This window comes from Perca flavescens, chromosome 12 (genome assembly GCF_004354835.1).
Source record: "Perca flavescens isolate YP-PL-M2 chromosome 12, PFLA_1.0, whole genome shotgun sequence".
NCBI lineage: Eukaryota > Metazoa > Chordata > Actinopteri > Perciformes > Percidae > Perca > Perca flavescens.
The window spans coordinates 17,377,260-17,389,834 of NC_041342.1; positions in this window are offsets into that span (position 1 = coordinate 17,377,260).

Sequence of the window (12,575 nt, forward strand, 5' to 3'; positions counted from 1 at the left end):
TTTGCCTCAGGGGGCTTTGATTTGAGAAAACACTGTAATTAATTCCTTCTGATCGAACAAGAATATCTCAAAATTGGACATAAACCTTTTGCAGATAGCTGTGACTGTGAGAGTTAAGATGACCGAGAGCAGCTTGCCTGCTGTAGTAGACCTGTAGTGAAATTACATTTTCAAAGGATAAATCACTAGAGGGTGCTCTCTAATAGGTTACCAAATAGAGTTAGAGCGCGATAAAGAGCAGGAAACTGTCTTTGCTTTAAACTCCGCCCATTGCTGAACTATCTTTTGTTCAGCAAAAGCATTGGTTAAACAGTAGTTGTATTTAAGTTGTACAATAATTTATTCCCACACTGCTGTGGCATGGCTGTGTAGTTTATCTTTTGGAGGTTTGGTATTTGTAGGGCTGTCCTTGACTAAAGAAATTCTTAATCGACTAACACTTATACGATTTTGTCGACTAATCGATTAGTTGATTTAATTGACAGAGCTGTGTGCTTTGAGAGGTGGTTAAGACTAGAAAAGCACAATATAAATGTAGTTAATTAACCATCTGTAAAACTGAGTTTCTCCACAATTAATCCTGCAAAAGCACCACTTTAAATCTTGTGTTTACCATAAATGTGCTCAGAAGTTTCTTGGAAATAAGTAATTAAGCATGAATAAGCATAAAAAATGACTAATCGACTAAAGAAATCTTAGTCGACTAAGATCAAAACAACCGATTAGTCAACTAATCGACTAAGATGATCCGTTTCATCCTGAAAAGTCCGCTTTTTCAAAAACCAACATGGCTCAGTTCAAAATTTTGTTTCAAAACAAAATTCCTCATCTCTCGTCATGATTCGACATGGGATGATTTACGACCTAGGTATTTGTCATTATATTCTCATCATGTCCCCTGTTGCTTTAGCACATTGAGCTTACCTGTAATGAACGTGCTATATACAGTATATACAACTGCCTTGCCTTGCCTCATGGGGGAGTCCTTCATCTCCCAATAGAGCATTTGTTGGTTTCATTTCAAACTGCACAGGCAAACACTGTTTGAACACACAGAACTTTATTTTGAGCTCAAATTGCCACAGTTTCCAAAAAATAGCAAATATGTCAGCCTGAATTACAGGGCAATGTCATCAAAAGAAAAAAAAGGCATACATCATTTTCCATTTAAAGTAGCCAAGAAAATGTCACTTTGGATTTCCTTCAGTATAGGTTTAGTCAGACAGAGTGGAAAAAAATATTGAGCTAACTTTGAGGTTATTAAAGAGTCATTTTAGGTGGAATATTTTTGTGTATGTTAATGTTAAGCAGTGAAAGGGATTTACTGCAATGCACATTACAAATCACGATACCCCTTTCATTTTTCTATTGTGAAAATGAAGCTGCAGCCAGCTGGCAGTTAGCTTAGCTTAGCTTAGCTTAACATAAAGACTTGAAGGTAAAATATGTGCCTACCAGCACTGGAAGACACTGCAAGAAATAGTCCAGCACATAACAAGCCTCAAGTAAAGCAACAACTTGTTGTTTTTACATTTGTGTTTTTGTACACCATATATTGTGTTCCTTTCCTCCTGTGGAGTTTTTGACCTTTAGTCGTGCTATAGTAGTATTTTTAATGGTTGGGTTGGGTCCCTGTTTTGTTTGTTTCATACACTCACAGGAAGAGTGGGTAATGCGATACACATTTCTGCCAATGGTTTCACACTATTCCACTGACCTACAGGAAGAGAAGAAACGTAGCAATGTGCCAGACTGCGAGCTAGTAAACATGAATGTTAACAACAAATGTTCCTAAAATTAGCTTTGCAAATGTTTATTAGGAAGGAAATGCATTCAACACGTGTGTTAGACCTCACAGCGACACACAATGCATTTTGGTGAGTGATGGAATGTAAACATAACTCACTGGCCAGGCCAAGCTATGCGGAGAGAGTTATCAATCTTCTCATCCAACTCTTAAAGCAAATAAGCAAAATGTTGAACTATTTCTTTAGGTAAGAGCAGAATACATTTGAAGTCGAAACAGAAAATTGCAATGAATGTACAGTATAGTTGCTGGCTTTTAGCTGACACATTTAAACCGAGTAACTCTCTGAAAAGTGCATCATGGAAATTAACTTAATTTCCTAAATGAAAAAAGATAAGAAACCAATTTTAAGAAACGTTAAAGTCAGAGGCTTTTTTGCGTTTCAGATATCCCTGTGACCCTACTGTGCGATGTTCATTCAGTAGTGATGTGTTAGTTCTACAGAGTAGAAGTGTGTGAGTCATAGAAACAGACTGAGACAGATAGATATATACATAGACAGACAGGAAGACAAAAACAGACAGGAAAGGAGGCTGCAGTGAGTAAATCTTGCCTTTCATGGTCTAAAACTGCTCATACATGCAGATGAGATTAAAACAGATGACATCACCGCCTCAGCTTTGGCAATCAACACAATCAGTCTTTAGTCCTCCAGGGTATGAAGACAGATAAGGACATCATCCAGTTTTGTGTGGGGATTGGTATCAAGCCGATTGCCAAGAGTGAGGTGTTGAAGTCTTTTGTTTTCATCTCACATGTAGCTACTTTGGAATTTAAGACACCAAACTGTCTCCCGTTTTCTTCTGTCTGTCTGTCTGTCTGTTTTCCCTCTCTCTCTGGCCCTATGAGATGTAGTATCCACATATCCTGACTGTTTGTAGATAATTCATCACAAACAGGCGGCAGCACAACTTGTATGAAATTGATCTCATGCACGCTTGGATTAGATTTCGCTTCCCCATTGCACATTTTATCTGTGGTTGTGCTGCTATAGAGAAGAGGATTATTGTGTGTATTTGCATATTGGATAAAGCTTTAAAACTCAAAATGCACCAAAAATGCACCAAACACCAAACACCAAATCTAGGGTGCTTTCACACCTGCAATTTGTAATCTGGTCACCCAGAACATGTTAATGCCAAGTGTAAACAGGCTCCTCAGACTTTATTTTTGTGTCATGTGAAACCTTGCGTCTGTGCCTGGATTTTACTTGAAGCCTTCAAGCTGCTTAAATCAATATTTTTATATTGAAGAAGATCAAATGACTATGTCTAAGGACTGATGAACCCACAGATAATTATCTCTCAGCTCTGGTTTTTAAATGAATATGTTTTTCTTTTATTTTTGGAGTGCTGTATTATTATTATTATTATTATTATTATTATTATTATTATTATTATTATTATTATTATTATTTCAAAGTGATGTTGGATCCCTCTCATTGTCACTCAAATTCCTTATATGTGTTCAGTGTTGACACTTACGTACTTGGCCATTAAAGCTGAAATGAAGCCTTTCCACAGGGGGTTCTTTATCTGTGGAGCTCAGCAGTGCAGAAGGCCGTCAGAGTTATTGCTCCTCCATAGTGAAGAGAGAGCCAGGTAACATGGTAGCTGAGTTAGGATTGTTTCCCCCCCCTCCCCCCCACCCGGTGAAGAAACCCCAGTGCACTGAAACACTGAGGGGACTGATGTCATTGCTACAAAAGTAGGTTGATGAATAAGTAGAGGAGTGTGTTTTATTGCCAGTGCAATTGTTGCTACACGGTAGGAACCAAGCATCACAGTTCTGGTGTCTGGTCACACTAGAGAGTAGCACAGTGAAGTTCCATGCTTCCTCCCAAAAAAGATGGTGCTAGAAGCTTGGTGACGTGGTTAATACTGGCAGAGCTAGTTGGTGTATACTGTCGGCTATGGCAACATTTAATAGCTGGACTGTAGATGTATTGCAGGTATCTGTAATTCAATTCTTCCTAGTCAAAAAGACCATTTCATGACATTCTGGACAAATTACGTCACTTTTGCCATTCATGTGTGTATTGGGCTTTTCATTTTAGATATCCACAATGTCATTCTTCCTATCTGCAAAATAATTCTTGCTAGGAAAAACTACCATTTCAATTATCTACAATCCAATTGTTACTAGCCATTATTTTAATTCAGATATCTAAAATAAAAATAAAAATCCACAATCATTGTTTGATAGCTGAAATTAAAATTATGACTATAATTGGATCTGAAATGGGAGTTTTTCCTGGTAAGAAATCTATGCAGATATTCAGAATGTTCATTCTGGATTGGAAAAATATAATTTTGGATATCTGAAATTGAAAGCCCAATACACATGAATAGCAAAAGTGACGTAATTTGTCCAGAATGTCATGAAATGGTCTTTTTGACTAGGAAGAATTGAATTACAGAAATATCCAGTCTAGCGATACATGTAAAAACGGCCACTTATAGCCTACTTTTTAAATGATTTAAAGGTATCTTAAATGTAGTTTTCAATTCAATTTCAATTCAATTTTATTTATAGTATCAAATCATAACAAGAGTTATCTCGAGACACTTTACAGATAGAGTAGGTCTAGACCACACTCTATAATTTATAAAGTCCCAACAATTCTAGTAATTCCCCCAAGAGCAAGCATTTTTGACAAGTTTTGACTACAATTAAAGAAGAAATGCTGTTATGAATATCTAAAATGTAATTACAGATAGAAGTATTGTTCATTACATTTTAAAATGGCTTCCCACACCATTGACACTTCACAGCTCTCACAACACGTCTACATTTTCTGACACAGTGAAAAAATGTATAACTGATAACTGTGCTGCTTTGGATACCTTAATGTGCGCGGCATCTTACGTGCATAATAATGTTTAGAATAAACAGCTGACAAAGCTGAAACTTGTGTGGATATGGTAATAATATTACAGCAGGATAAACCGTATGCCACAAATTGTAAAATATATGTGTTTTGGGGGATTTAGCAGTCTGATTTAGGAGGAAGGCAGTTATCCAATAAATCTCACACATAACTGCGAGATAAAGGATGACCCGTGAGGTCAAGGGTGGGGTTAAACGTGTAACGTTCATCGATGTATTAAGAGAACATAACGTTAGCGCAAATAATTTGGGAGCTAGCATTAGCAAATAGGCTAATGTATGGTTGATAATCATCATGGATATAAGAAAGTGGCTCAAGGAAATTCAACAGAGAAAAATAAAGTTACGTGTAACTTGGAATCCAAAATTATGGGAGGAGAAGGGGACGACATCAAGATAGAAGGCCAAGCTAACATTAGCCCTGTGGCTTGAGCACCGCCCTGTCATCATTGGTTCGCGGAACCTGTGTGGCTGTCAGTGGACCACTAGCTAACTTACTTCAGCCTCCAGATGATCTTGGAAGTGAGAACATTTCTTATCTTTTTCAGTATTGAGGAACGTCTTCACTGACCACCGTTGGTCCATGCGCCATGCACGAGAGAGACCTCACACAAATGCCTGAAAGTATGGAAGGACAGGGTCCTTAGGAGATTCAGCACAGAGACGGGGGTCGCATGCAGCTCTACGGTAAGTCCGCTACCGCTTTTAATGCAGATTTGCGTAGTGGTTGTTCAAAAGTAACGTTACGTTGAGCAAAACAGAGTTGGCAGTGGTGGTTAAACTAAGGCTTAAGGCTCGTGTTAGCATGGAAACCACTCTCATGTGGGTCCCGCAAATAATGACAGCTAGCTAGCTAGCTTGGAAAATAGCGATATGGAATTTGATGAATTTACTGTTAATGACACCACAAATAGACAAGAATTAGCTGAAGGATCATTCTGTAATGCAGGGACCAGAACTAATCTCCTCGGATATCATATTACTACCTTTTTTTTTTTTTTTTTTTTTTTAATCCTGAAAAATATATTACCGTAGGCCTAGCTATATCTGAAACGCGCCCTTTGCAATGAGGTGGCCTATTTAAACTGATTTGCACACTCTTTTGCTCTGCTGTTGCACATAACGTTCTGCTGTACCTGCTTCAATCACTTGCTGCTAGCTACCAATGTTGTTGTTTGTATAGCATTTAATAAGCGTGCTCGCCTGCCAACAGTCCAGTAATGTGGCTTTAGGATAGCTTTTGCGGAGGAATAATTGTGTCATATCAGAGGGCCACAAACACACTTTTGAAGCCTCAAACATGCACTTGAAGCTTCAGATGCATGTTTCCTCGTGTCCTGCTGTCGGACGATGTTTTGGGCAAAGGCGCCTCTTTCAAAAGAGCTTCTTTAGTGATCCCTCCCTGCTTCACTTCACCATGCTTAACTAAGTGTTCCCTGTTTGTGGTTAGGAGCACATTGTGAACTGATATGTGGTGCCTGTGCTTGGTAATACCAGCTAGTCAAGAGTTTGCTGATCCGGCTGCCTGTTTTAGTTTTATGGCTCTCCTACTGATTTGCTTATCGAGGTGTCATGGCGTCTGTCTTCCTGCTAATTCATGCTCTTATGCTGCTGTCAAAAACCTATGTGCATTGGTGTTAATTGTGACTGGGCTCTTTTTTTTCTTTTGGTACATGCAGTATGATGTTAACACACTGATGATTTAGATCCTGGTGAAATATGAATTATCATGTTCAGCTTTTGGCCTAGGGTTTTTTGAGACATTTTTCCCAGGGTGGTTGCAGGTGTAGGTCCTATTGGCTCAGTATAAGACCGGGATAAGGGTTTATCCGAGTTTCTGAACTAGTGACATGTTACATAAATACACAAGACGTATGAAAACATACAAAAACTTGATCATACACTGGATACTCATGTCCATTTAAATGCTCTCAATCACTTGCTGCTACCATTGCTGCTTGTATGTATATATCTCTTCATATTTTGTAAGCCCAATCCTTCACCCTGGCATCCATCTAGGCATTCCTCAAGAGTAAAAAAGTTAGTATCATCACTCCTTAATTTATTTTGTGCTAAGCTTGTAGTTTGCTTTTGGGGAGTAATAAAGTCAGAGCTTAAGCTATAGCAATTGTGCGCACACTCTGTTTTCACAGCGTTCTTTTCCATTTTAGTAAGAACCCCAAGCCTGACCATGATTATGAACTTGAATTCAAATATATCAGCATTAAAACAAACAAGTAAAACATACAAAGGTCACCCAGCTTACAGAGCTAAGAAGACAAAACCTCTGGTGTACAGATCCATTCAGGTCAGAAAGCCATTAGTCTATATCGACAACATTTTATTTCCACGATTGTTCAGGTGCCGCCGGAAAAGAAGATTGCTTCACTAGACATTCAGATGTTAAAAAAGTAGCATGCATCGGTCTCATTGGGTTTGTCCAAATCCATATTTGTTAAGTCTAAAAGCAGTCATAGCACTTTTTATATTTGACAGGTTTGGCCCAGTTAATTTTCATATGAGAAATGGTTTCTGAAATGAACCAGTAAAGTATTATGTGTTGTGTGTGAGTCTACTCTAATTATCGAAATTTGAGACCTCATGCTGGGTTTGGCTTTGAGGCTGTCACAAACAAGCTTGACACACGCTTTCAAATGATTTATTTTTGTAGTGAACACAGATTGCAACCAACACATGCACACACACACACACATTTGGAGATACACACACACACACACACACACACACACACACACACACACACACACACACACACACACACACACACACACACACACAGCTGCTGCTGTGGTTTCACCCACATAGGGAAGATGATCTGTTGTCATGCAAACTGGTTTCACCTTCAGTTTAACATTAGTGCTGTGTTTTTCCTGTCTTCACTCGCAAAAAAAATGTAGAGCCTTTTGTATGTAGCTGGCGTGAATCTACAGTTTGAGCTTGTTGGACTGGGTAAACTGCATGTACCTGTAAAGAACTACAGTATAAGGGGACGGCCTCTAGCTCACCCAGTAGAGCGTGTGTCCCATGTAGGCCGAGTCCTTTGCAGCGGCCCGGGTTCGAATCAGACCTGCAGTCTTTTGCTGCGTGTCATCCCCTCTCTTCCTCTCTTTCTCTCTCTCTCCAGTCTATCCACTGTCACTATCTAATAAAGAAAAAAAAACCCAAAAAATAATCTTTAAAAAATAACTACAAAACAATTACAGGTTATGCAAGAGTGGAGTTTGTGTGGATGTGGGTGTGTATACATTTTTGTGTGTAGACATTAAAGTGAAGAATTTGTGTTCTGATACAATAGGCCAGATGCCAAACAAAACAGGTACATGACTCATTGGCCAGTCCCTCCAGGATTTCGAGGTCTTTTTTAGAGATTGTTGCAGCCCAAAATGCCTAATTTTGCGGGAGCGTTTGTAAAAAATTGTGATAAAAGTTGTGATGTCTTTTGTATTTTTGTTGCAGTGAAGTTGCGAGAGACAGTGAAAGTTGCAAAAAAAGTTGCAATTTTTGTTTTGTTTTTGTTGATAGTTCTTTAAAAATAAAAAGGAAACTTGTTTTGGGGAGAATGAAGTTACTCTGAGGGCTGAGTTTTCCTAGTAACCAAAAAGGCTCAGGATGCTGCAAATGTTGGTATAATATGAAAATGGCTGGTGGATTTAAGACAAAAAATAATAATTTACTGAATTAATCAAATTTGAACATATGTGTCAGTGGCTGGTTGATCTTTACATTGTTAGTTAAATTCCTATGCTGGCCTGGGCCACACATTCATACGTTTTGATAAAGTACTTATTGGACTTTAACTTATCTTTGCACTTACAATAAAGAGCGTAGCTGTTCTCAATTTAGGTCATCCTGTACGTCTCATCTGCAGTAATCTTGCATCCACCGTGTGTGTGTGTGTGTGTGCGTCAGTCGTGGGGGGAACTGAGCAGCAGAGAGACAACAGTATTGAAACAGCAGTCGCTTTCATTGACTTTAGAGTGAAAAAAACGTTACAGCGTACATTTATGTTAAAATGAATACAGGTTGGCAGGACGGTCTGAAATGTTTTGCACGGTCTTTTGCTGTACGTTTTGAGTGTTACGTCAACCCGTTCTCAGTATACAGTATATTTGGAGAATAAAATCTTGGTCGGAGCAATAAGGAGGTGCAGTCTCTAGTACTAAGTGCTGTATTGTGATGTCCAAAGAAGCTCTTACATAATGACCAGGCATTTATAAATAATAAACAGGGCTCAGTTATATGGTTGGGTACGAAACCCGGTGCTAATGTGGCACTGGTGCCCTAACGATCGGTATCTACTGGACCGAATAGCAACGCGGATTTCGGTGCCTCATAACGGTGCCACTGAAATGCCTGTGCTAAATCTCTAATGATCCAAAATGGAGGTTACAGGCAACAGAAGCATCGCTGCACATGACGCTAGTTAAGACTACACTTGGCAGCAGGTAACGTTAGCTTACCGTTAGCTAGTAGCTGGATTAAACGCGGTTAAAATGCTGACAGCAAACGGGAAACGTTGTGAAGTGTGACTGTATTTCACTGTAGAGGATTCAAACAGCGGGACGTTAACAGTCTGCAGCTGCCGTTGTTGTAAAAACAACACAGACTGAAACTGATAGCCTAAGCCTCGTGGTGCATTCAAAGTTATTGTAAAATACCCTTTTCCCATCTGGTGGTTGTGTGTGTTGTTTTTATTTTATTTAGATTATTTTTTGGGGCTTTTTCCGCCTTTAATTGATAGGACAGCTAGGTGAGAAAGGGGAGAGAGAGGGGGACAAGAACCCTGGACCTCTGCATCGAGGCATAAGCCTCGACGCCTGCTCTACCCACTGAGCCAACCTGGCCACGTGTGTGTTGTTTAACAGCAATTTACTGGTGAAATAAGTTAAGCAATAAACAAGCTGTTCTTTAATGTCGTTTTGTGCTCTTTTTTTTCTGTTTTTTAAACTTGTTTAAAAGTATCGCTTTAGCACCGGTAACGGAAAAAACCCAAACAATACCCAACCCTACAGTACTCAGTTAGTGTCCAGATTGGAACAATGCTCTGGGGTTAATCATAGCAACATTGATGGGCTGCTTCATTTTAGAGAATAAAATAATGCTTGCCAAAGACAACAAAAGTGTGAAGATGGCAGAGACAAATCCAGCCAAAAAGATTCTACAGTACTTAAAGGAGATAAAATCACCTTTCAGCTAGATGAGATATGGTCTGAATTGAAGTAAAATATACCACCAACCACTGAATATTTAATCAGGTTTTTTCAAAGATGAATTAAGACTGAATATTTCTTGATCATGATTACATTTTTCTGTGTACAGCAGGAAAATAATCTTGAACAATCAACATCACCTGCCTAATCTTTATTTGCATTGTAACGGTTGATACAAACATTACTCATAAATACATAACATAGCGCTTTATTTAAATCCCCCTTATTCAGTTGTCAGCAGTATCTTATCAGGTAATACATGTTGATAAAACACTATCACACACTATGATGTAGCAGATATATAAAGATATTTAGGGCATTATAAATCATCAGTAACTGGTAACTGGGTGTAAACTGTTAATGGGTGTAAACTGTTAATGAAAGCTTGATAAAATAACAGTTGTAATCCTAATGATATGACATAGAAGTTTTCAATGTATTAACAGTTGAGAATAGAAATAAAAGTAAATAAATGCTTTATAACTCACTTACAACAGAGACAAAGTGATGTTTATAAACATAGGATTTATCTATAAATGTAACTCTTCTGAGTAATTTTAATTTAATATTCTCGATGATTTGGCGTGTTCAAGGGCAAGTCTGACGTATGCTGCTAGAAGTGCCGGAAGAAACTGAATGAAGGCTCGTCAAACTATTATTGAAATGCAACACATGACTTCAATTACACCCAAAGGAGTCTTCCTGGAACCTTCGTGCAGTCCGACGCAGAGTACAACTGGAAAAACTCTGCTCCTGTGATCTTTTATGAACACAAAACCAACAGAAGCAGATTTCCTCCATCACAAGCTTTACTGAGAGAGGTCTAAATTCAGAGAGGATGTGTGGCTACGTTTATGTGAGTTCTGTGCTTCCTCAGCTCTGGAGAATTGGCCTTGATGGGGCTTTGTGGGAAAAGTCTAAAGGCCTTTTTACAACTGTAAAAAAAAAAAGAATGAAACACTCAGTAGGAGAAAACACTTATAAGTAGGGTTGGGTACCGAAACCCGGTTCCACTATGGAATCGGACTGGAGTAGAACGCAAATTTCGGTTCCTTATTTCGGTTCCACTTAGTGTGTCGACTGAAATATTTTCCCTCTGTCACTCTGAAACGGACGTAAAAATATCACACTTTCTCTGTAGTCTACCTTTAGCTAGCTACCGTAAATGTAGTCTACTTTTAAAATGCCATATTTTCCCTCTGGGCTTACCAAAACGGACGTAAAAGCATTAGTGCTGTCAAACGATTAAAACCGCATTATTGTCATAGTTAACTCGCAATTAATCGCAATTAATCAAACACTACACACTCTATTCGAAATGTCCCTTGATTTCTTTTTGTCCTATTATTTTTTTTCTCATTTAATTTTTTTTTATCTCATTTTCATGCAGTAGCCACCCATTTAGCTATGGCTGCAGTAACTTTGTTCTTAGTTGTGGTATCCATGTGCTTCTGTCTGAAGCATAGACTGTTAATATTATAGTCAATGGTCTGAAGTCATCCATTGTTGCCTGGCTTTGACGAGGGGGCGGAGAATTCGCATCAGCTGTGTGCTTGGCCATCAAGTGGTATTTCAGACTGGACGTGCTGCGATGGTAGCTCAGTTCACAACGACCAAACACACAGATCACTTTGGTCTTGTCAATGGAACCATTTGGCAACTTTTTAAAAGTAAGCTTTCCATTCAGAATCTTATTGGCATCCATTTCGGCGTCTCGTGCTCGCCATCCACTCAAAACGTAACATTAGCCTACTACTCTTTGGCCGGCTCGCAAGCCCAAACAAGTGCGTGCGGCGTGCCTGTTGTTTTGTTTCCGGTCTAGCTAGATCCGGTGTGGTGTTGTTTTTCTAACGTTACTAGTAAAAAACTACAAAGTTTGCTAGGCCAAAAAGAACATTTACACCATTAAAATGGGTTTGCGTTAACACTGTTAATAACGCGTTTAACTGACAGCACTAAAAAGCATATTAACCATTCACTGCACGTGATCGCTAGTAAACAAAATTTTACATTTTTCAGTTTTTCAAGAATCCGTTTAGGAATCGGAATTGTAAAATTCCAAACGATACCAAACCCAACTTATAAGCCATCTATATTGCTACAGATGCAAATCTCATGGATGTGCAGTATTATGGCAAACATAGACACATAGCAATTATATTATTATGTCATCTTGAATTTTAATCACATCCGTGTTTTTAGAGGGCCTAACTCCGGTTCCTGCTGAACTGAGCCAGTGTTTGTTTAACATCAAACTGTTATCAGCTCAGTAGGCACAGGAGATTGAGCCCAGGCACCTGCACCACCTCACTTTCACCACAAGGAATGAAAACAACCTTTTATACTGCCACACCAAGTCTGGATACGTAAAAAGGTCTTTCTTACACATATCCCTAAAGTGTAATACATTCATCTTTTTTTTAATTATCAAGCTATTCGTAACCAAATAATCCACATAACACAACCATTGTGAGCACCATATTCCATTCACTTAGCCACGTACAGTATATTGGGAGGAGCAGGCTGAAATCTAAGAGACGCTATCTTAAAACACGCAAGCTAGATACCACTATGGCCACTATTACACTTCTTTTTTCAAAATTCCTTTTGTAAATTAGGTGAACTGTGTTTTTTCTTTATTTCTGCAA